Below are 22,349 nucleotides of genomic sequence, written 5' to 3' on the forward strand. Positions count from 1 at the left end.
AAAGACCCTGAGGTGGGCAAGGCAAGTCAGTGTTTCTAAGAACAGCTCACACTCGGCGCCAGCTATGTCCAGGCACAGCTCTAAATGTTACCTCTCAGCCATCCTGTTGGACAGGTACTGATAACATCCTCTTTTTACAGATGGAGCAGAGAGGTTAAGCAGTTTGCTGAAGTTCACACAGCTAGTATCTCACAGAGCTGGAATTCAAACCCAGGGGACCCAGCCCAGTGTCCACACATGCTTCGCCTTTCACAACTGATTCGCGATGGCCTGGTTTCGCAATTTTGTCTTTCTCCAATGAGTGCCAGGGAAATGACAGAAATGACCCCCTTAAGGTTTCCTAGCCCTTAAAAAGAAAAAATCGCGTCAAAGTGATTTACTTATTCTTTTTTTTTAAAAATAAATCTGACGTAACATTGTGTAAGTTTAAGGTGTACAGTGTGTTACTTTGATACATTATACGCTGTAATATGATTGCCGATGTAGCGATATTTATCACATTACACCATTATGGCCCAATATTGTTGTCTATATTCATTATACTGTGCATTAGATCTCTACGGCTTATTTGCTACTTGTTACAAGTTTGTACCCTTAAATGGCATCACTCTTATCCCCCCATCCCCTGGTAACTACCATTTTACTCTCTGTTTTTTACAGGTTTAACTTTTTCTTTTTTAATAATTTTATTTATTTATTTTTCCCCCAAAGCCCCAGTAGATAGTTGTATATCATAGTTCCACACCCTCCTAGCTGCTGTATATGTCACACGGCCCCAGCATGGCTGGAGAAGCGGTGCGTCGGTGCGCGCCCTGGGTTCCGAACCCGGGCTGCTGGCAGCAGAGCGCGCGCACTTAACCACTAGGCCACGGGGCCGGCCCCAGTTTAACTTTTTTAGATTCCACATGTAAGTGATATCATACAGTACTTGTCTTTCTCTTGTTCTTTATGCCGTTTATCTTTATGCTTTCCTGGGCTCTCCTCGTTTTAAAGGTGGAAATTCAGACAGGGGGTTTGCCCAGGCCTAACAGGAGGGGGCGCTAGAGGCCAGGAAAACAGGCAGGTCTGACTCCACATCACTAGTGCTCTTGGGCTGGGGCTTGTCCTCGTGGCATGGGGCGCTGCTGGGATTCCTAATGAGCCCTCAAAATGTCAGTTCCATGAAAGCCGTGGCTTGGGTGGAGATGACGCCAGGGGGAAGCGGCACCTGCGGTCACTGTGCTGTGGTCACACTGCTCCCGTCTCTCAGCCTCAGATGCCTTGTCTGCAGGGCAGATGCTGTCTGGATTCCCCTCCACTCCCCCCTGGGCTGAACAAGTCTGTTCTCCCGCTGCAGTCAGAGCTCTCCACCAGGGGCCTTGGCTCAGACTTCAGTCGTGACAAGCCAAGGATGATAAACGGTGGGGGAGACGCAATCACCCTCCCCCGAGGGGCCCCGCTGACACACGTGACTCCCAGCCAGCTCTCCCACAGTCACTTCAGCCCAGGTCAGCTCCAAAAGGAAAGGACAAAACTCCCAGCTGCAGCCACAGGGAGCCAGCACCACCACCCAGCACTTCCCAGCTGCACCCCCAGCCCTAGACGTCATCGGTAGTTAGAGCAGCAAGGACGAGTGCTACCGCCATCCTTTACTCCCAGTTTATTCTGTGCCAGGCATCGTGCTGAATGCTCTGCTGAAATCCTCTGTTATTCTTGATCTTCACTCGTTCCCATTCTACTCTCACGATTGTAGCTCTATCCACAGACCATCGTGCTGTAAATCAACTCACTTCTAGAAGAAACTATCTTCACCCTAAGAAATAGAATACTCATTAAACGACGAGTCTGGAGTTCTGTTCATGTTTTCCCAATACACATCAAAATACCTACAAACATGAAAACTGCTCGTCTAAAATCACCTTGCAGCTCTTGGCTGTTGTGACCAATGCTGCAGTGAACATAGGGGTGCACATATCTTTTCAAATTAGTGTTTTCATGTTCTTTGGATAAATACCCAGAAGGGGAATAGCTGGATCGTGTGGTATTTCTATTTTTCAATTTTTTGAGAAATCTCCATACGTTTTCCAAGCAGCTGCACCAGTTTGAAGCAACCTAAGTGCCCATCAGTGGATGAGCGGATAAAGACGATGTGATACATATACACAATGGAATGTATATACTCAGCCATAAAGGAAGATGAAATTATGCCATTTGCAACAACGTGGGTGGATCTTGAGGGTACTATGCTAAGCGAAATAAGTCAGACAGAGAAAGACAAACACCGTATGATTTCATTTATATGTGGAAGATAGACAAACACATAGATACAGAGAACAGATTGGTGGCTACCAGAGGGGAAGTGGGGCTGGGGGAGGGCGAAAGGGATAGAGGTGCACATGTGTACAGTGATGGATGGAAACTAGACTATTGGTGGTAACACGATGCAGTCTACACAGAAGCTGAAATATAATGATGTACACCTGAAATTTACACAACGTTATAAACCAATGTGACCTCAATAAAAAATTAATTAATTAATTATTAATTAATTAAATAAAATCACCTTGCAAAACCCACTTTGGGGAAAACTGATCTAACTGAATTCCCACTGTAATCTTAAGAAGAAAGTATTATTATCTCCATTGAACAGAGGAGAAGACTGAAGCTCAGGGGGGTTTTGCATAGCAGCCCCTCCCCAGGTCTCCACCCCCTCTCCTGTCTGGAGTTGGGAGAACCTGCCAAGACCCCAGCCCCACTTTCCAGGGTCACACTTCCTCCCTCTCACTCTTGACCCCATTCCTTTTCTTACCGAACTTCCCTTTGCTCCCTTTGCTTTGCTTCTCTGCCTCTTCCTGGCCTGAGGGCTCAACTGTAGGTAAGGCTCAGCTTTTAAGTTGTTTCTTCTGTAAAGTTTTCCTGACTTTTGTGGGATCCCAGGACACCCTCCCTAACCACGTGGTGGCAGAGATAATGGAGACATTGAGGGGGCTGGGCTTGATGGGCTGCGGTCAGAAAAGAACTTTATATTTTTTCCTCCTACCGCTGATGTTCAAAGCCACTATGTCGCTCTCTCTTACTCATCCAAAGGACTGTAAATCCCTGGGTAGATCCCTTACCGTTTTATTCTCTCTCAAGCCTCCTTTTCAGGTATTAAGTGTTTAGTCCAATCCACATCAGCACTTAACTCCAGCTTAGAGCTGCCCCTCTTCCGCCAGCCAGCCTCGCCCAGCTGTGTGCGGTGTCCTCTCACACTTCCTCAGGCGGCCGTCCGCTCCCCTCTTCCAGGGTCCGACAGGTCAGGGGAAGGTGGGTAGAGGGGTGAGGTGTACTCCTGGCTGGTGCTAGCATGGTCCCTCCTGATGCTGCCCTGATGCGGACGACTGCGTCGTCAACCTCTCACCGCTCCGCTCTTGGATCTCCATCCAATGATACACCCTCTTCCCTCTATCCTGTGAGGGCCCCTTGCCTGGGTAGGCAGCCGTGTTGGGTGGGGCCCCCTCGAATCAGCTCAGACATAGTGGTCTTCAGCAATGCCCACTGGCCCATTGGCCAAGCATTCCACATTCTGAATGCTGGAATTCTGAAAGTGCAGGTCCCTTCCAAGAGCCTTTCCACTCTCTGGTGACATCCTGGAGTGAGTGGACAGGTTTCTGGAACTCAGAAAACATCCAGCAGAGGTGAGGGGAGAATTTGGGTGAAATGGAGTCTCCCCTCCTCAATGCAGGAACGTGGACTCTGGAGCCAGACTGCCTGATGTTTGAATACCGGCTCCTGCGCTGTCTGGCTGTGCGGCACTGAGTACGCTGTTTGACCTCTTCGTGCTTCATTGTCCCGTCTATAAAATGGGGAAATAAACGACACCCACCCGTTGGAGGGTTTTGAGGTTCCAGTGAGTTTGTATTTGTAAAGCACGTAGACCAGTGCCTGGCACAGTGTTAGTTACTAGGACAAGTCATTTTCTTGAGGTACTTGCTTATCTTATCTTCCTAAAACATCAGCAGTTCCCTTCCTCCGAGTCCACCTGCTGGCTTGTGGGTAGCGTTCTGTCATATACAGGCTGGAGGTGGGTAAAGTTCCAAACTTCGGGGCCACCTTTGAGCACATTGTGTGGAAAACCTCTCTTTAAACTGTGTGTATTTGTCATCCTAGTCTCGGCTTTGGGCTTCAGCCAAAGTTCCGAGAGAACAGGGAAAGTCCATTTAACATCCTCTTTCATGAGCGTCACACTGGGCTGCTATTGTCTGATGTTTTTGCCCATCTTCCCCAGTAGATTGAGGGCTTTTCAGGATCATGAGTCAATCAGAGTCCTGTTTGCCACCCCAGTGCCCGTTTTAGGACCCGCTGCCTGGTGGGCATCAGTAAATAGTCATTGAATGAATGGATGGAAAATAAGGTACTTTTCAGAGAAGAATAGGGCACTGAGGAAGCTTCAAGCAAGGATTATACCTGAAGACCGCCCACCTCATATTTTTCTCTAAATTAATGTGCCTCTTTCTTTTCTTGATCACTGAAAAGTCTCTAAGAGAAGTCCTCACTTGTCCCCAGGCAAGTCACTTCCCCTCTCTGGGCTTCTTTGTTTCCTTCTATATATTGGGATTTTGACGTTGCTGGAGATCTATTCTTCCCAACCTTCCCAGTGCTGAGGACTCCTTTTCATCATTCTGCCAATCATGTTTTGAAAGATTTTTGTCTTCCAACTGGCATTTCTTCTAAGCCCACTGAGTTCAGTACAATTTGAGGTGGTGTCAGCTTTTACTGAGTAATAATGCTTGCGTGTTCGCTATAGGATGATCTTTTTCCTGTTTCAGAATTTATCATGAGTTTGGGAAATGATCCTTAGCTAGAAAGAGCCTGACATGTTGTGCAATATTGCAATCACAGCAGCATCTTTACGGAGAGAAGCAGTTTCGTCCAGGGTATGCCCGGACAGAAGTATTTTCTTCCTCTCTGCTTCTGGATTTCTCTCTGCCCTGGGGTCTGCAGCCCATCACGTATACTTATTTTAATAAAGTTGAAGATGAGGACTATGATGGTGGTGGTGGTGGTGATGACGAACATCTACCATTTGTTGAGCTTTTCCTTAACTGTTGAACTGTGCTGAGGACTTATTGGACATTATCTCATTTAAGCCCCACAAAAAGCAACAGAGGAGGCATGTCTCATTCATCCCTTCATTTAACAAAAATTATTCTTTCAGTTCTAGGCACTGAGGATACACCAGGGAAGAAAAAAGACAGAATGTCTCCCCTCTGGAAATTTCATCCCAGTGGGAAAGAGAGACAACAGACAAATAACAAAAAAAATTAGAGTACGTTTGATGGTGTCAGTGCAAAGGAGAAAAGTAAAGTAGAGAAGGTAGATAGGATCCGTAGGAGGGGGGTGTGGGATTTTAAATAAGATGGCCAGGGAAGGATTTGTTGTGAAGATGATATTTGAGCAGAGACTGAAATGGGTGAGAGTGTGAGCTGTGCAGATATGGGGAGTGGGGAGGACAGTGCCTAGACAGAGAGAATAGCAAGTTCAAAGAGCTTGTGGCAGAAATGATTTTCCAGATGGCTCCTATTTTCAGAGGTGGAAACTGAAGCTCTGAGAGGTGGAGTCACTTGCCCAAAGTTGCACAGCTATAAGTGGCAGAGCTGGGATTTAAATACCAGGTCTGCCAACAGCAAAACCTGAATGTGCTAACATCTGTAGCCCAGAGCAAGCCCTCGGTAACTGTAATCTCCAGTCACTGTTACTCAGTCCAGTGGCCAGCTGATCAGACACAGCCTTGAACAGTGACCATTTCATATCTTTTTCCTTTAAACTCACTTTTCAGAAACACAGTGTTGCCTGTAAGAAAGACGTTGGACTTTGAAGTCAGACCCGAGTTCCACTGCAGCACCCGCCAGCTGTGGGGCCTCCTCCTCGGAGCCTGTTTCCTCATCTATAAGACGGTGTTGCACATGCGTCCCGCGTAGAGTTCTGGTTAAGATTACACGTGAGCATATTTACACAGCAGTGAAAGCATGAAGTAGCCATTATCCTTTAAAAATTTTTTGAAGAAAAACTTGATTTTCCACCTCATAGATTTCCCACTGCACTGTGGTGTTCTGAACTGTGTGCAGAGGTCAAGATTTCCTAAAAAGAAGGAAAGAGTAAGCCTGCAATGAGAAGCTCATCAAAGTCCAGCACTGTGCCTTTGTAATGTGCCCAGGGGGCCAGGTGCAAAGTGCGCTGGAAGAGATATTTTCAGACCATCCTAAGTAAAGTAGCATGCACACACACACACTCACAACCATACTCACACACAAATAGACACACCTACACTCACACATGTTCCAAACTCATACACAGACACACACATACACTCACATACAGAGCTATACATACACAACAGTCACACACAGTCACATACACATTCACACACAAACACACAGCACACACACATCCACACATACAAGTACGCATAACCCCCATATACACATATAAGTATGCTCCCACCCCCACACACTCACACACACAGACAAACATGCACAAACTCACATGCACAGTCTCACACACAGGCACTCATACACAGAACCAGACATACACAAAAGCTACACACAGTCACATGCACACACTCACACATTCACACACACTTACACCCATGCACATGAGCTTTCATATGCACAGCCACACACGTCACACAGTCATACTCATTATCATGTCAACGTGTTTCATTTTCTTCAGAGCCCTTATTCATTCAGTCAAATGTTTACTGAGTATCTACTTTGTGCTGCATACTGTCTAAGTTCGTGAGCTAAATCAATGTACAAAACAGGCAATGATCTCTGCCCTCATGTAGCTTGCATTCTAATGGAAGGAGACAGAGAAAAAGTAATGAATAAGTAAATTCTTTAATATGTTTGAAAGTGATGAGTATTAAGGAAAAATAGTACTGGGTAGGGGGGGAGGAAGAACCAGTTTGGAAGTGGATTGCAATTTTAAGTAGATGGTCAGGGTAAGCTTCATTGAGAAGGTGACAAAAATCTTTGACAAAGATTTGAAGAGAGAGAAGGGGTTATCCATGTAGAGACCTGGGGAAAGTGGTCTGAGAAGAAGAAACAGCAGGGGCAAAGGCCTGAGGCAGGATGTGCCTTCAAGGAACAGCAAGGAGGCCAGTGGGGCTGATGTGCAGTGAGTGGTAAAGGGACAGGACATCAAGCCAGAGAGGAAGGGAGTGTGTGTGAAGACCATGTAGAGTCTTGGGTGACGTGGTCAACACTTGGACATTTATTTTGCCTGAAATGGGATTCACTGGTGGGTGCTGAGCAGAACTGTGACATGACCTGACCTCTGATCTACCCTTAACAATATCTAAGGTGAACTTGAGCATTCTACAGGTTATTAGCTGTCTCACCTCCAAACTGGAAGGGCTCTGACTTGGTCACCTCCATGTCCATCTGAGAGCAGCAGTCAATAAATACTTGTTGACTAATTGACAGGACAGACATTTCCAGGGAGGACAGCATTCCATGGCATGTCCTGGGGAACTCGGTTCCAGAGCTTCCCAACCAAATGGGTCTCTGGGTCCTTTTGCCTCACTTTCTGGGGAACAAATGACTTTTTTGAGTTTCCTTCTATTTTTGGGGCCCTAATTACTGTTCCCAGGACCACGACCCTTATTCCCCAAATCTGCTGTGTCCATGTGACTAGCAGGAATAGTCAACAACCCCCAGACCCTCCATCCACGCAGGTATGTGAATTTGAGTGCAAAGACCCCCCCCACAAGTCCCCCATTCTAGACTGAAGTCACTATAATTTAGTGAGTGCTTACCGTATGCTGTGCATTTGGTTTTTTTTTTTTAACTTTTACTTATTTACTCTTTGAATAAGTAAATAAAATTTGAATTGAATAATTTAATTAAAAAACCCACTTTGACTTGTTTCAAAATCAAACTAGCTCCCCTCTCCAGAAGCAGCTGAAGCTCTAATGCACCTTTCTAGAGCTATTTGAAGCATCTTCATGTGCTGGGTGCTTGATGCTCATTCTCAAGTCTACTCCTCACACCTCTAAGAGGTGTTCTTGGATTATCCCCCACTTTCCAGGTGAGAAGACTGAGGCTTGGAGTGGGGGTAACATAACTTCTTCAAGAGGGCACAGCTCAAAAGCAAGAAAATCCAAATTCAAATCTAGACAGGCTTCAGGCCCTCAGTCCTGAACCAAGAGCTTCTACTGCATGGTCGTGGATGCAGAAGTTGCCAACCACTGGAGCTGAAGACCCAGCTACCATCCTGGAGGAGATCACGTGTGGAGTGAGTGCAGATAAAGGAGACAAGGAGGAATCATCCAAAGAGACTGGAGTAAGAGGAAAATCAGGTAAAGAAAAGGGCTAAATGAGGTGAGAGAATCTACCTCAAGCCCATGGGAGCTCTGTTTCTCTCTCCCTGGTTGGAGCATGAAGTTGCTGTCAGTCCTGGGCATAAATCTCCTTTATACCCCCTGGATTAAAAGAACAGTCCCTGCTGGCCCCCAAGGTTCTAGGGCTGTGCAATTCACAAACACAACATGGATGACAGGCATTACCCCAACTAAGGATCTGGCTTGTCCACAGTTAATGATTAGCCGTGCTCTCCTTGAAGGCTGGAGGGATTCTGGAGCTGTCTGCTTGATTAGCTGTGCTCTCCTCCAAGGCTGCAAGGATTCTGGAGCTGTCTGCTCAGGAGGAGGGTGGACCAAGAGATCCCTGGACAGACTTCCTGAAGGGACTTGGAAGGTGAGCACTGTTGCAAGGAATGGACTTATGGGACCGTGCATCGTGATGGCACTAACCAATCTTTAGAAGTCAGGGCCATTGAGGCGAGTGAAAATCCCCAGGGGAAAGAAGTTTGCAATCTCTAGGGTCCTCAAAAGGGAGTATCTGCAAGGTCTCAGTGAGGAGGCAGCACTGGGCAAAGGAAACAGGGCCTTTAGCACAACAAAAGCAGGGGACTGGGGTGTCTGGGAGAAGGGTTGTCAAAGGGGGATGGGAGTTGGGTGGTGATCAGGGAAGGAGGCATCTCTGAGGAGGTGAGGCCAGAAGAATGAGAAAGAGCCAGCCGTGGAAAGAGAGAGGGACCGGCAGGAACAAAGGCAATCAATATTCCTGCCCAGGAGCTGGTAACGAAATCTTCACTCCACCAGGAAGTCCCTGCCAGGTTCAACTTTGCTAGTGATGTGGTGGATCACTGGTCTGGCATGGAGAAGGTAATGGGGTGGAGAAGAGGCACAGAGTTGGACAAATTGGCTGAGTTCATTAATCACCCATTCATTCAATATATATTTATTGAGCACTTATGTGTCAGGCACTAGGATGAACTATGAAGATGTCTATCTTCCATGAAGGCAGCACGGGGCGGGAGCAACAGAGCATGAACTTGGCAGCAAGACGAGCCTAAGAGACTGGTGCAGAGTGGAGCAAAAACCCCGGGCAGCTGACACACAGTTTGCCTGCACATACTGCACATTCTCTGTTGTGACCTCCCAGAATGAAACAAGGACTAGTGTGTTGGGGTCACAGGGGAAGTGGATTTGGGTTTAATAAGAGAAAATCAGCACTGACCAAAGACTGCATCAGTCTTCTCAGAAAGTTATGTGTCCTTGTCATCAAGGGTGTGTAAGCAGGATGGCCACTAGGCAGGGATTGTTAAAAGGGCTCCACCATGAGACATCGGAGAAAGAGAGTGATGTGGAAATTCCTAATTTTCCTTTCCTGCCCTGGACTTCTAAAATTCCACCCCGTTTACTGCTGATCCCGCCACTCCTTCACTTGAAGTTCTGTGCACTTTTATGGAGGGTGGAAGGATTCATCTTGGCTGGGATGGGGAGAGAGGTGGATCCGCCAGCATGGGCTTAGAAGAATGGCGCTCAAAGGGAGCCATAACCATGGTGTTGTCATGTGGTCCCAACACCACGACACAACCTTAGTGCAGAAATCACCAATGCTGGGCCTCTAGGCTGGAGATGGCTCGTGGTGCTGAGTGCTCCTAAAAAAATTTGGTCAACATTTTAAAATTGAAAAATTTCAGATAAAAATTTAAATTTCTGACTTTTCTATGAAAGTAAGACCTTGGAATAATGAGGAAGGCCTTTACGACCATGACTCAAAATCCTGAATCCATAAAAGAAGTGATTTAATAAATCTGCTACATAAACATCAAAAAACCTCTCCATCGACAAATAACACTGTAAGCAAAATAAAAAAACTAATGACAACCAGAGGAAAAATGTTCAACTCATACCACAGCAGAAGAGTTAATATCCCTAACACAGAAAGAGCTCCTAGAAGTCAAGAATGAAAAGACACAACCCAACATAAAAGTTGTCAAAGTAGATGAAAGGACAGTTCACAGAAGAGTGAACTCGAATGACCCTTAAATGTAAGAAAAAATGCCCCATCTCACTCATAAGGAGAGTAATGCAAATTAAAACTTCACTGAAATACTATTTTTTACTCACCAGTTTAGTTAAACACAAAAGTTTCACAATATAGCCTGTGGACAAGGCTATGAAGAAATAGACACTCTCACACCTTACTGGTCAAAGTGCAAAATGGTACAACTCCCATGGAAAGGAATTTTGAAATACATAACACAATTACCAATACATTTTTCTTTGACTTTGCATTATTGCTCTCAAACTATGATGTGGGGACCCCTGAGGATACCAGAGATTCAGGGGAACCCGTGAAATCAAAACTATTTCAAAACAAAACTAAGACAAATTGGAACCCTTGTGCATCACTGGTGGGAATGTAAAATGGTACAGCTTCTATGGAAAACAATATGGCAGTCCCTCAAAGAATTAAAAATAATTAAATAATTAAAAATTTAAATAATTAGCATATAATTCAGCAATTCCACTCTTGGCTATATATCCCAAAGAATTGGAAGCAGAGTCTTGAAGAGATACCTGTATATCCATGCTCATCATTATTCACAATAGCCAAAAGGTAGGAACAGCCCAATGTCCATCAATGGATGAATGGATAAACAAAATTGATGTACCTATACAAAGGAATATTATTCAACCTTAAAGAAGAATGAAATTCTGATGTATGCTACAACATAGATGAACCTTGAAGACATTATGTTGTGAAATAAGCCAGATACAAAAGGAGAAATATTGTGTGATTCCATTTACATGATGTGCCTAGAGTAGTCAAATTCACAGAGACAGAAAGTAGAATGGTGGTTGCCAGGGGCTGGGGGGAGGTGACACTGGGGAGTTATTGTATAATGGCTACAGAGTTTCAGTTTTGGATGACGAAAAAATTCTGGAGATGGATAGGGGTGATGGTTGCCCAATAATGTGAATGTACTTAACGCCGCTGAACGGTACACTTAAAAGTGGTTAATATGGTAAATTTTATGTTATGCATGTTTTACCACAATAAAAAAGGAAAACAGAAATCAATACATAAACACAGAGAGAAAGAAATAAACAAATAAGTACATCAATCCAAGGGAAGAGTTGCCTTCTTACTTTCCTTCTCTCACAAGTGCACAGTGGCATTTTCCAGAGGCTCCATGATGGGTGATCCTACAACAAAGTAAGTGCAGAAACAGAAAAGAAAATCCAGCTGTCTTCTGCTAAGGAAGACATTAAAGAGATTTGCAAACATGTAAAATGATGCCTCTCTTCTCATTATTTTTTTGTTTCGGAAGGTATGCTCACCTCTATCAAAATGTACCTTATTCGTGGTAGTATATAATGGGTTTATTACCATTATTTTAAAAAGCACACATTTATAAAACTTCTCAGTTTTAATTTCTAGCACAGTAAATGTTGATGACAGAATCCATATAAAATAAAAATTCTTTAGAGTTGTTAATACTTCTTAAGAATGTGCAGGGGTCCTGAGATTAAAAAGCTGACTAAGCTTGATGGGGCAGTCCCAAAACTGGCATTTATTCTGTATGCTCACGTACCAGCCCACCCTAATTAGTAGGCCTTCTCTTTCTTCAGGCTGGCAAGCAGCCCCCCAGCCCAGCCCTGTGGTGGGTGAGCAGTGATGGGGATGAAATGATGCGGAACTTCAGCCAACTGCGTGAACTCAGCCAGCAGGTGGCCGATGTCCTCTTGGGGGCGTGCGGCCTGCAGCGTGGGGACCATGTGGCGGTGGTGCTGCCCCGAGTGTCTGAGTGGTGGCTGGTGACCCTGGGCTGCATGCAAGCAGGTTGGTAATTGACCATCTGGGCTGGGCACTGTCTCCCTTGTGAAGGAAACTAATGGCAGAGAAATGCAACTCCCAAAAGATGCCTCCTCCACATAACATGCCGTCCCTCTTCATATGGAAATACTACCCTTCTTTCACTTATTTAAGCAAAACATGTGCCAAGCGCTATGCTAGAGGTTGCTAGTACAGGGTGAACAAAACATGGTCTATGTACTCATGTGACTTACAGGTCTTTGGAGAAAGATAGCTGTTAAACTATTAATTGCACACATAATTATTTAATCACAATTTTGATAAATGACATGAGAATTTTATAAGAATCTATTAAAGAAAAGTTGGCAAACTGTGACCTGCAGGCCAAATCCAGCCCACAGCCTGTTTTTGTAAAGTTTTATTGGAACACAGCCATGCCCTGCTCACATGTTCTCTGGTTGCTTTTGCATGATAGTGGCAGACTTGAGCAGAGAGCGTCTGGCCCACAAAGCCTAAAATATTTACTGTTCAGCCCTTTGCAGAAAAAGTTCACCAATCCTTGCTATAAAAGAGACTTGAACTGACTAATTTGAGGGGGTCATGGAAGTCTCGTGGAAGTTAAATTTGGGCTGAGATCTGAAGGATGAGTAGGATTTGGCCAGTAGAAGAGGCAGGGAGGAGTGCTCCAAGCAGAGGGAACGCAGAGGGGAGAGAAGCCTAAAAATTATGTGAGAAGCTGCAAGGACGTCTGTGTGCCTGGAGTCCAGGCAGTGAGGAGGAAGGGTGGCAAATGGGCCTGGAAAGGTGGGTGGGCGCTGAACTGCAGACCCTAGGGGCCGTGGTAAGCGTTCTGGCCCTTATCCAGTGAGGAATGGAAAACCGTGGACGGATTGAGTGATGTGCTCATTTTCTGTTTGTACAAGGTCACTCTGGGTGGTACGTAGGCAATAGGATGAAGGAGGACAAGAATGGGGGTGAGAAACCCAGATGGGAGACGAGGGATGATGGTGGCTTCAACTTGGCTGGGGTGGTGGAGGTGGAGATGAGTGGATGGATTTAGGAGACAATGAGGAAGAAACTGATAGCAGGATTTTCTGATGAATGACGTATGGTAGAGGAAGAGGCCAGGGAGATGGAGAAGTCACAGACACTTAGACAACTGGGTGGATGTGGCTCTCTTTCACCGGAGTGAGGGACACAGGGTGAAGCAGGCATGGGGGTGTTGGGGAAAGATGACAAGTTCAATTTGGTAACTGTTGAGTTGGGGGTACCCGTGGTGATGTTCAAGAAGGGATGAGAAGTTCTAGTTATAAGATAAATAAGTCTTGGGGATGTATGTACAGCACGAGGACTATAGTTAACAATACCGTATTGTATATTTGAAAGTTGCTAACAGAGTAGATCTTAGGAGTCCTCATCATAATAAAAAGAATTGTAATTATATGTGGTGATGGATGCTAATCTACTGTGGCGTTCATTTCACAATATACATATATGTCAAATTACAGGCATACCTCATTTTTTTGTGCTTCACTTTATTGTATCACAGATGTGTTTTTTACAAGACACTCCACCAGCAAAAAGATTACAACTCACTGAAGGCTCAGATGACACTTCGCATTTTTTATCAATAAAGTATTTTTTCTATGGTTCCTGAAGTGTTGAGAATGGGAAGAAATGAGCCAGGGGTAAGAGCTATTTAACAGGAGGAACATGTGAAATCAGCTTCATAAAAGGTAAAAGAAACATAAATCTAGTTATTCTCTGGAAGAACAAAACAAAATCACAAGAGCTTCATCAAGATAGAAAAAAAAACAAAGAAAAACTAAGTGCACTCTTGGCTAAGAAAGTGCATTCAAGGTCCCAGGTTTGGGAGAAACAGTCGGGACCTAGAGCACCACGGTGCTGCAGGACCACGGACGGTTCCAGGCGCCTTCCCTTGTTTTAGTGACTGTGTGAGTCTGGATACGGGAAACTCCTGCAGGGCATTTGGGATGGGGGGAGGTTGTGTTGGCCTTAGACTGTCAATGGTGTGACATTAGGCAACTCAATTTCTCTCCTTAGTCTCAGTGGACCCCTTACAGCTCTGACAACCCAGGGAAAGTTGGGTTCAAACCACTCTCTGATCCTTGGTCCCCTTGTTATTGATACTCCCATTGGTCATGACTACCCAATCTCCCCTCCTCCATTTACTCCCCACTGGCTGTTTACATCGGTCTTCTCTGGGGGAAGAAGACAATCCTCCCTTCCAGTTCTCTCTAAGCCATTTGGCTTCTCCAGGCCTTGTCTTCATGCCCAGTACTATCTAGATGAAAGCCAAAGATGTTCTCTATAGGGCACAGGTGTCCAAGGCCAGGGCCATCATGGCTGGGGACAAAGTGGCCCAGGCAGTGGACACCGTGGCACCTGATTGCCCTTCTCTGAAAACAAAGCTACTGGTGTCTGAAAAAAGCTGGAATGGGTGGCTGGACCTCAAGACACTACTGTGTTGAGTATCTACATGTCTTAGCCTGAGTTTTCACCAAAAGTGGAAGCTGAACCAAGCACTTCTGTGCAGGGGCTTTATTGGGGAGGTCCAGGGAGCAGAGTGTGGGACTGGGGAGAGTGAAGAAGGGAAGAAGGAAAAGCTAATACAAGAGTTTATTATTGAGTCACTGCAGGGATAAGTGGGGCTTGATCTGCAGGAAGTTTCTGAGGAGCACACAGAATGCCTCTCAGGATTGTCCACTAAAGGACTGAGTATTGACCTGTCAGCACCTGATCCCCAGTGGTGTAGAGTTGCACTGGAGGGCATTATCTACCTCACACTTCTGGGCTGCACATGCATGCAGAGCAGGCTCAGAGTCCCATGCCATGGTGGCAACAGAGAAGCCCTGGGGCACAAAGTGAATCATCCATGATCCACACTAGAAGCAACACCACATGTGTTGAAACTCACCCAGAGCTGTTCACTGCAACCATTGCTGGAATCAGAGGTAAGGCCAAGAGTGTATGAGGCAAAACAGAAGAGCAGGCTGAATACTGAGTTTCCAGGCTCCTCTTCCCACCTTCTGTATCCTTAAGCCAGGCTGCTTCAAAGACAGAGGACTCTGTGTGCCCTTCCAGCCATCGATAGCAGGACTGGCTGGAAGAATGCGTTTCCCTGTCACATGTCTGAAATCCCTCCACTAGAGACACATACCTCAGGAAACCCCCAGGGAGAATGAAAGCTTTTCTAATGTCATGGTCTTTAAGACAACTGTCAGAGAAGTAGACAACGTGAGACCAGTTTTGAGACTCCAAATCAGGACCCTGGAGGAGATTTCTGGGAGACGTGCGGATGTTTCATGGGAATGGAAGAGGGTGTATTGGGAAAATTCATACTAACTGAGCACCTTCTGTTCACCATTAAGTCATACCTGGTGTCATGCTAGGGCTCCCAACAACAATCAGATCAACATTTATTGAGTTCTTGCTCATTTCCTTCATATTATGGTTAACTTTCTCAATAACTCAATAAAACAGACAGGTATTGTTGATCCCATTTCACAGATATGGGAAGTGAGACTCAGAGAAGTTAAATAAATGGTCCAAAGTTACACAGTTAACAAAGTGCCAAACCCGAGTGTTTTTCAAGCCCAAGTCTGAGTGACTCAGAATCTCATCATCTTAACCTTTCATCAGCCCCCCTCTGAAGTGGGTTGGCTGACTTGCCCTTGCCAGCCTGGGGGAAGGTGGGAAGAGATGAGTCACCAGGACATCTGGTGTCCAGGGCAGATCTGAGAAGGTGACAGTCTGTGTCTCTGTCAGAGAAGCATCTACCACACATCGCTGTGTGGAGACTGGAAGCCAAGAAGCAGCTGCCATCGACTTCACCAGCGGGACCAGTGACCTTCCCAAGATGGCACAACACTCCCACTCAAGCCTGCGCATCAAGACCAAGATGGATGCTGGTTAAGAAGAGCTCTTTCTTTACAGAGAACTACACGACCAGGCCTTGAGACTTGCCGGAGCACAAATCCAGCTCTACTGGGGCAGGCTACCATCTGATGCTTCTGAGATAGACGGTTGGGAAGGGGGACACGAGGGAGCATGGCTTAGCAAGCTGGGTATCCAGTGACCTCTGGTGGGACATTTCTGTTTCAGATAACATGGGATCTCAACATCTCTTCAGTGCTTTGAGCCACGTGTCTACTAGACTGAATGATGAACGTAAAGTTTATATGCGTTTCTCCCCAGACTGCTCTGTATCTTGTCCTTTGGATGCCTGTAATTTGCTTTGATGCTACAGATTCCGAGAGGGCCTTTTTGTCAGCAGCAAATTACTTTTCAAATCCATTGAAGTAGAATCTGTAACTGGGTTAATTAGATGAACTGAGGTCTCAGAATTTCTGGATCTCAGATCTCATGATTCAGAATGTCCTTCCACTCTACAGCAACCCTGTCAGTGGAATCAGGAAATACCACGCCAAGTTTGTCATGCAATAATAACAGGAGATCTTCAGGGTCTTTTTCAGTGGATCCTGCTTACCATGTTAATTTTATTATTAAAACTGGAAAAATATTTTAATGCAAAAAACCTCAAAAACTTAAACGTCCCACCTGTGAGCCTGTGGTAGCAAAAAAATAAATTTTTAATAGAAATTATTTAGTAGTAGAGCTATAGTAAAATGCAGTTTCTAAAAGATGGGAAGATAAATCACTTCAAAGTAACTAAGATACTCAATTCCCAGCCCCTCCAAAATTTGGTCCTAATAGGCTATGACCCAATTTCCCTACAGAGCTGAAAGCATTAATCATCTTCAGCAAGGGACACATACTATGGAGATTCCCAGCCACAAGAAAGTTCTTCATGTCTGGCCTAAATCATTTTTGCTTTAAGACAGGCCTAATACCTTTTATTCTAGCCTGAAGAAAGGGAACAAGTTTTGCCCTGTACTAGACCCGCAGCTGTGCTCAGGAAATTCATTATTCTTCAAGAAAAGAGAACCAAAGATCTACCCAGCCAAACTTGAACTTAGCAAGACCTCTTGTTAGAATATTCACTTAGATAGCTTCCATTAGTAGATGTTTCCTGGGTGGTTACCACATGCCAAAACTGTACTACGTTCTGGGGATAAAATGAGTGAGACCCAATTACCTAAGTCATGGGAGCTGGGGTCACACCTTGTGAATACTTGCCCCTTCTTGATACAGGATGTGTGGATAGAAAACCTCTCCTTCTCCCTGCCTGCTCACACTTACACACACTCCTACAAACATACACAAACACACTCAGGTCCACACGGACCTGTTCACATACTCCTACCCCTCCCCACACGTACGCACACACTCATGTTCCACTCACCCCAGCTTGCACTCACATATATGTACATGTGTTTCCTTTTTGTTCTCAGCGTGTGGATAGACCTGAAAGCCTCTGACATAATATGGACCATCTCAGACACAGCTTGGATAGTGAACCTCTTGGCCTCATTTCTGGAACCCTGGATGTCAGGAGCATGCACATTTATCCATCTCTTACCAAAGTCTGACCCACTGGTCATTCTAAAGGTAAGAGAGGATCCAATTTGCAAAAGATGGTCAGAGTGAGGCCAAGGTTTGCACATTCCAATTTATTACAGTTTCTTTCAATTCATCTAATTTTGACTAACCCTTGTCACACAGATGGACAGTGTTCACTAAGTGAGATGGAAATGGTCCCTGCCCTCATAGAGCTCATGGTCCAGGGAAAGAGACAGATCCATTTACAGATAAAAGGAATATATTCAGGAGACAGGCATCATGGGTCGTTCATTCACTCAACACATATTCAATGGTCTCTTGCCCTGGTGTCAAGTATCAGATAGATGGTGGTGAATCAAGTGTAAAAGACAGGAATGGAATATTGGAGGTGGTGCCATCTGTATGTGTATGTGTGTTTGTATGTGTGTGTGTGCATAGAGTGCAGTCATCTTAAGTGTATAGATTGAAAATAATTTATGCGTGATAGACACTTTATTAGTCAGCTCAAACTGCTGAAATGCCATAGACTGAGTGGCTTAAACAACAGACATTTATTTCTCATAGTTCTGGAGGCTGAGAGTCTGAGATCAGGGTGCCAGCATGGTTGGGTTCCTGGTGACAACTCTCTTCTTGGCTTACAGAAAGCTGCCTTTTCCCTGTGTCCCCACACGGTGGAGTGAGTGAACTCTGGTGTCTTTTCCTCTTCTTATCAAGACACTAATCCCTTCATGGAAGCCCCACTCTCGTGACCTCATCTAAACCTAATTATCTCCCAAAGGCCCCACCTCCAAACATCATCACATGGGGAGTTGGACTTCAACATCAATTGCGGGGAACACGACATTCAGTCCATAGAAGACACCCATGTAACCCCCACCAGATCAAGACATGAGACATTCCCACCACGGTAGACAGTGCTCATCCCCCCTCAGGCCATTGTCCACACCTCTTCATAAGTTAATCACTCTTTTGACCTCTACCACCAGATTAATTTAGCCTCTTCTTAAGCTTCATATAATTGGAATCATACAATATGTAATCTTTTGTGTCTGGCTTCTTTCACTAGACATATTCTCTGTGAATACTGTCCATATTGTTGCATGTGTTAGAAGTTTGTTCTCTTCAGTTACTGTATAGTGTTCCATTCTGTGGATCTATCACAATTTCTTTTTCCGTCCTATTGTTGATGGACATCAGTGTTATTTCCAGTTTGGGGCTATTATCCATGAGAACTTTTGAAGAATAAATAGGAGTTTTTCTAGCGGAACTTGATGGGGTAGCCATTAAATGAAATCTATAAACTACATTACCCTGGGGCAAGAAAGCAATGGAAATGGGCTCATTTTGCCTGCAAAGTCATGCCCTACGTTGGACTCTATTTATGATAGGAAGTTGGGTCACTGACATCCTGGGGCCTCCAGGTCTCTGTAGCAGTTGATGGCCCACCCAGACTTCTGTTTGGCTGGCAACCGAGACCCCAGGAGCAAACTGAGGCATGGATGACATCCTTAAAGGTCAAAAGATCAGGCATGGTCTGGGTTCTCTTAGGAGATTCTCTTCAGATGATTCGTCATTCTCTGTTTTAAACATATTCTTACTCTGCCTCCCTCCAAAATGGATTTGAAGTGGCTTTTGTTAAGCCCCCAAAATAGAAAAAAACACCAACATGAAAACAGATGTAAAATTATAAGCTCTGTTAGGAAAATACAGGAGAAGTGGGAGGGGGAGACTAAGGAAAGTAAGAAGTACAACAAATAAGTAGGTAATTCTATGTTGATTTTTCTGTAAGGCAAGGCAATAAGGGAAATGGGATGACTTTCATAGCTTGTACCAGTTCATCGAGAGCACCCAGAGGAAATAATTACATCATGCACTAATGTTAATCATTTTTTCTAGACATTTTTGCCTAAACCATTCTTTGTAATAAATTCTGCACAAAGCAGAGCATGGGATGGGGCTGGTGTTACGTAACAGTTAAGAGTACAGGATGCAAATACTGGTTCCACTACTTGCTGGTTGTGCAAGTTACTCAACTCTCTGAATCACAGTTTCCCCTCTTTAAGATGGGAGTGATAAGGAGCTGTGAGGTTATTGTGAGAATTCAATGAGATAGCACAGGGCCTGGCAAGTATTCAGTACTGGCTGTTTTTTAGTAGCACTTCTTCTGAATTGTCTATATGCGATTTTAACTTTTCAAAGCAGTTTTCTACCTGAATTATGTCCCAAAAATATTTTTGGGATAATAGGGCTGGAATTAATCTATTATAAAGCTAGTCCCAGGAGGTTAAGGGACTTAACCAAGATGACACAGTCGGTTTGTGACAACGGGTGATCTGTTTCCCTTGGTGACTGGGGGTTTACATAATTCTAGAGGTGTGTCTAGAGGTGACTTCCAGGGGCAAGTCATTAAATTGGCAGCCAGGATCTGACAAAAATGTTTCAAATTAGTCCTGGACCTTTTCTCTATAATGATAGGTGGTCATTTCTCTATCATTTTTGGCTTGAGGGTGAATGAGAACTGGGGCTCATGTGGCCTGAAATAGACACAGCAAAGAAGCTAGGATTTAAATCCAGAGCCCACCTCCATAGCTCTTTCTCATAACCACTGTGCCTACCAGTTAGTTCATCATCTGACCTGATGGGCAGTGTCAGCTGGCTCTCTCCCTCCAGGCCCTGTCCAGCTACCCAGTCAACAATGTGGTAGGAGCCCCCATCATTTACTGGATGTTGGTTCAACAGGATCTTTCCAGGTGATGGGGCTTTGGGGGTTGGAAAGAGCCTCTGGTCTATTGGTGCCTCCTCCTGCCTCCCCCACATACACACATGCTTTCTATCTGGCACTCCGAGCATGGTTAGCCCCATGAAGCTAACTTCATCGTCAAAGCACCTGGAATCCAGCTCTAGGCAGAGTTTGGTTCCAGGGAAGCTCAGGGGGAACACTTACCTCTCTTCTGTTTTCAGGTACAAGTTCCCACATCTACAGAACTGCTTCGGCGGAGGGGAGATTCTCCTTCCAGCCACTCTGGAGAGCTCGAGGGCCCAGGCAGGACTGGACATCTGAGAATCCTATGGCCAGACAGAAATGGTCCCTGCTCCTAGAACCATGGGCTGGTGAATGGGCTTCGAAAGGCTCTTTGATAATAAAAACATGAGCCACCATTTATCATGCACTTATTCAGTGAATATTTATTGAGCACCTACCTTGGGATAGGTGTTGACAATTCAGCAGAAACAAAACAGGCAAAGTTCCTGCTCTCACGGAGATGACATTCTAGTGGGAGTCGGGAGAGAGACATAAACTAATAAATGTATGACATGGCAGATGGTGAGAAGTTCTGTGGAGAGAAGTCAAGCAGGTGAGATGGGGTGAGGAGGGATGAGGGGCTGGTGTTTCAGGTATGGTGGTCAGGAAAGTCTCCTGTAATGGGGTAATGTTTCCCCAGAGACCTGAGTTTATCGAACATGCAGGCACTGTACTAAGCTGCTCAGATTGAATTGAGGGGTGGGGAGAGGAACCCGCCAGCACCCCACCTCACCCACTGAGAGACCTTCTTGGAACTCTTGGGGCCCTGTGAGCACGATGTGGATTCACATTGCTCTACACTATACCGCTTACCCAAACTACCTGGGGAATCCTTCCCCCCAACTCCTTTCCCAGTGCTTCTTCTCAGGACTCTCAGGACTTCTTGCCTCCTCCTCTCCACTCTTTTACCTTATATCCTTCTATGGCTAAGGGGTCCCCTGGCAGAACTCCTGAGAAGGCTCATGGCAGGGCTGTGAAGTGGAAGAACTTGCAAATGTGGGGAAGGACAGTGGAGTCGTGGCAAGGGCTTCCAGCCTTTCAGAGGAGGCCACGTTTAGGGACTGCTCCTTTGGACAGCAGAGTCTCTGTAGGATTCATTTCAGGATTTAAGCAGAGCTGGTCCTCTTATGGGAGCTTCCAAGAATTTAAAATCTAGCAGATTGCTCATCTTAACACTTGCACTGCTATCTTTATTTTATAGCAAGAATGTTTCTGGTCACATCCCTTTACTCAGTGCCCAGTCCACACTCTCCTCACCTTCTCCAGGCGCAGGAATGATTGATGATGGGAACCCATACCTTTAGGGGAAGTCTATGACCTACCTGAAGAATAAGATCTTGCTCTCCTCTCTCTGCTCCATCCCCTTCTCCAAATGGTTTGTATAAAGCAGTCACAATATTCAGCCAGTGTTTTTCAGATTGGCTGAAAGATTGGCTTACTACGACTACAATGAAATCACCACCTCTTGTCTTTTTCAGGATGAGACAAAGATAGACCACCTCATCCCTCCTGTCCTCATCTAGTAAAAGCCTTTTTAGTCTAGTAAAAGTCCTAGGCTGGCTGCAATTATCTGTAGATAGAAAGAGGAACTTACCCTGGAGAAGGGGAGTCATTTCAGTTAACGTTCAATATTATTTCTACATCAGGTTCCAGTTGTGAAATGACAGAAGGGGTGGCCATTATATCACATGTTAAAGAGTTGGGACTTCATCTGGAGAGTAATGAACTCAGTCAACATTTAGAAATGCATCAGTCAATGCATTTCTAAATGATTACCTTGGTAGCTGAGTGGTGAATGTATTAAAGGAGAGTTTGAGAAATTCTTAGAAGAATTCCTTCTCCTTGGAACTTGATGACTTAGTGACTAAATAAGGCAGATGGGATTAAGGGAAAGGAGGCACTGAATGATGAGGTCTCGGTTTTTGATTAGG

At 45.1% G+C, this 22,349-nt stretch overlaps 1 pseudogene; it reads left to right on the forward strand.

The window, feature by feature from the left end:
• Positions 1 to 9,163: 9,163 nt before the first annotated feature.
• On the forward strand, positions 9,164 to 20,730 carry LOC131422014 (acyl-coenzyme A synthetase ACSM2A, mitochondrial-like; annotated as a pseudogene).
• Positions 20,731 to 22,349: the final 1,619 nt, after the last annotated feature.

The sequence above is a fragment of the Diceros bicornis genome, chromosome 26 (genome assembly GCF_020826845.1).
Source record: "Diceros bicornis minor isolate mBicDic1 chromosome 26, mDicBic1.mat.cur, whole genome shotgun sequence".
In the NCBI taxonomy this organism is placed as follows: domain Eukaryota; kingdom Metazoa; phylum Chordata; class Mammalia; order Perissodactyla; family Rhinocerotidae; genus Diceros; species Diceros bicornis.